We start from the raw sequence: 4,066 nt of genomic DNA, 5'->3' as shown, positions 1-4,066 counted from the left end.
CATTACAACACTTTAAACCCAGGACTCTTGTTGCATAGAAGCTTGAGCGGAGTCCGGGAATACCAGAACACATATTCAGATATGTGTTTTGGACATTTAAACCAGCCATTGATGGTTTTGTGCATTGTCAGCCGGTAATATCCATAGACGGCACTCATATCTATGGAAAGTATGATATTATGTTGTTGATCGTTGTTGAAGTAGATGCAAATGAAAGTATATTTCCCCTAGCATTTGCTATTTGTGCCAATAAAAGCCAAAAGACGTGGACATTATTTCTGAAGCACTTGAAGGAGCACATTGTCAGACAGCATTCAGGTATTTATCTAATATCTGATCGGCATGGAGGTATTTTAAGTTCTGTACAGAATGTGCGTGCATGGCAGGAACCGTATGCCTACCACTGTTACTGTGTGAGACACCTGAATGCCAACTTCCAGAGGGCTTATCTGAACAAGGACTTGCATGATTTAATGTGGATGGCTGCAACAGATCACCAAGATTATAAATTCAGGAGGTGAATGGAATTGATCAGGCAGGAAGACCAATAAGCCTATAGTTGATTGATGCGACATGAGCTTGACAAGTGGACTTTGCATGCGTATGGTGGCAGAAGATGGGGAATTCTCACTACAAATGTGTTAGAGTCTTTCAACGGGTTATTGAAGTCTGCACGTGGATTGCCTGTCACAGCCATGGTGCGGATGTCATTCAAGCAGATGTCAGAGAGATTTGTTGAAAGATCTAGAGGTACATCGTCATTGATGGAAAGGGGTATTGAATTTATGCCAATACCAATGAAAAGATTTGATAAATACAGGAAGCAAGCACAGTGGCATTCATTTTTGCAGTATTGCAACGAGCGAAATATTTTTGAAGTTCGCATTGTTATTCATCACAACTGGAGGAATAATACACACACCGTCAATAAAGCCAGAAGGGTATGTTCCTGTGGGAAATGGTCCATCTATCACATGTCGTGCTCACATGCCATGAAGTGCTTTCAACATACAGGTTTTGCGGAAACGAGGTGCTTTGATAAAGAACATAGTGTTGCTGCATACTTAAACACCTATAGTAGGCAATTGCAGCCAGTGGGTGCTGAGCATTATTGGGACCATTTAAAATGATGTGTAACAAGGATTATGTGCGTCAACGACAGGTGCAAAAAAGAATGCGTATACGAAACCAAATGGATGTTGGTGATGTCGTTTATGTGCATAAATGTGGCATATGTTCCTAAACAGGACACGACCGTCGTAAATGTCCCTCAGCTGGTTTGGGTAGCGGTGGTAATTCAGCTCCCGATGGAAGTTCATCCAATGTGCCCACTAATCAAGGATACACGTAGTGTTTTGTTGCAGTAATTTGTTGTAATAAATGTATGTAAATATTCAGCTTGCAAAATGTATGAAATAAAATTATGTTTCCATTGGGGTTAAATCTAATTGATATTTAGCATTAATACTTCAGTACAACAATTTAACATACACCCCAAGAAAAAAACAATTGTTATTCGCCATTATCGTCCATGTCTGGCAATATTTCATTGTCACTGTCTTCATCTTCTTCGTCAACATCGTGTACGCACCTTTCGGAATCGAGGGCATCATAATCTAGGCCCCTGTTGACACACATTTCTCGTATTTCATCGCTATCATCAACAAGACCACTTGCTTGATTTCTACAATAATATGGGACACTTACGTCCAACGTCTGTGGTAGAAACTTAGGTAGTTCCTCCCACTCGATAACTGTTGGGAAAATAGGATAATCACTGTCTCTATGCAATTTTTTATTTTCTAATAAATCCCAATACTAATCCTACGTTCCTCCAAGATAGTTAAGATCATTCATTGCATGATGAACAACTAGTGCCTTTTTCATCTCTAGAATCTCCTTCATCAAATGCCGAATCACTTGTGGTTCATCTTTGTGTGTGTTTGTTTGGAAGGTTGAAGACAGTTCTTGTGGCACAACAAGCCCATGCCAGCGACATAGTACTTCATAATCACATCGTTTTGAGTAAAAGGGAACCCATTGTAGTTTTTCGCCCCAAATTTGCATACCTTCAGGTTTTGTAGAATGCGATTCGCCCTCGATAATGTGCCCTGCAACTTTGAGATCAGTGTGCAAGGGACGCAGAACACCATACCACTTGTCATCAACCAAATCAGTATGGCAACCTAGCATATTTTTTTCAAGGTAGGGATCGATAGTGTTAAGATGTGTTCCATGGGCATCTGTTGAACAACCTTCACCATTTTGCCTCTTCTTGAACAACCTAAAAAAGTTGTCGTTCTGAAAAAGTTGTCTTGTACCCTAAAGAATCATTATCACGCGCAACATAGTGCTCAACCAATATGCATTATGTGGATTGTCCTGTCGACCTGAAAAAATTGTCGTTCTGAAAAAGTTGTCTTGTACCCTAAAAAATCATTATCACGTGAAACATAGCGCGCCACCAATATGTGTTATTTGTATTTGTTGCCTATAAAAGCCTAGTGCATTTTAGTTATTATTTGCGCTTAACGAAACAAATAGGAAAACTTTCCATTAATTTTTCATTTTTCTTGCATTACGAAATGTCTAGACGCAATAACGTACCAAGGTGTTGGCAAACGTGCGATTTTAAAGCCATGTTGGCCAAATTGCAATCTGGAGCGCAGACGCTGGATCTTTCAATATCTTGTAAGTGATTATTTTGGAAAAAATGTTAGTTAATATTATTTTTATAACTTGTTAATTAATAGTGTTGTGTTATAATCCCCATTAGTAGGACGAAAATCGATGTAGATTTCAAGAATGGTATGATGAACCCATTAATCAGGAATACTACAAATCATGTTTGCACTATGTTTGGAATATGACCGGTGAATACGAACTCCAAATATTTAAACTACAACAACAACTTGCGGCAGTGAAAGAGAAGCTAAAAGAGGCAGAAGAAGAAAAAAATAGATTGGAAGAGAAATTTAAGTGGTTGAAGCACAGAATAATAGGCGATAATGACTAAACAAACACATGAATGTGTTGAGTTTAGTATTTTATCTTTATGTTTTACGTGTTATGTATTATCATTAATTGTATTGAATTTAAATTATGTTGAGTTGTCATTTTTTTGTGTTGTAGTATTAAACTAATAAATAATACGAGAAATAAAAACACATGCGCAAATTATGTAAAACATAAATAATATTGCTATTATATATTTAATGTCATATATACAGATAATAATAAATATCAATATGTCCCATAGCATGTATGCTTTAAAGCATTGGCTGGCCTGAGGCGCATCCCATCACGCCCGGCTACGCTATCGGGATCATCCTCATCACGTCGCCTCTTTATCGGAGGATGCGCTGCATCATGATCGTCGGTAAGGCTGGCAGACTCAGTAGAAGCGGCCGTCAGTCCAGCAGTAACCTACAGAATATTAGTATATGAAATATAAATTACTAACATACGTATTAGCTAAAAATATTTTAATGGTCATACCATGGTCTCGGCGGGCTCATGAATAGAATCATTCGTCTCCGGCATGTCAGTATCGCACAAAGTGGCCTCCGTGACGGGCGACGATGATGTCTTTAAAAAAAATAAAAACGCTTTAGATACTGATGACTAATCAATGAGATAAAAACAAATAGAAATAATAGTAATACAAACAAACCTACGCCTAAGTAGCGACACACTGCTCTGTTAGAACATCGGGGTGCACTGGGGTAGATAAAATATGTGAAATATCCTCAGTAGCCCTCGATGATGAGCCATAACTCAGTCGTCGCCCACTATGCACCTCTTGTATCAAACGATCCTCAGCAACCGTCGATGGCCCTGGTCGATCAGGAAAATACTGATCTCACTCTTGCTGCGTAATGGCCATGCCCACGATCAACAATAGAGCTGACGGGGTCAACTGCGAAATCCCTGGCGACAACTGTAGTCTAAATGACAGCATATCATGAGGAGCATCGTGTGGCTCGGGGTGGTCACCCAGCTGATCATGTCTAATATCCTCAACGGGTGCCTCAATGCCCCCTTCCGGGGGACCCCGTCCTCGCCG

The sequence above is a fragment of the Nicotiana tomentosiformis genome, chromosome 6 (assembly GCF_000390325.3).
Source record: "Nicotiana tomentosiformis chromosome 6, ASM39032v3, whole genome shotgun sequence".
NCBI lineage: Eukaryota > Viridiplantae > Streptophyta > Magnoliopsida > Solanales > Solanaceae > Nicotiana > Nicotiana tomentosiformis.
Note: the sequence above shows the minus strand (reverse complement) of the source record.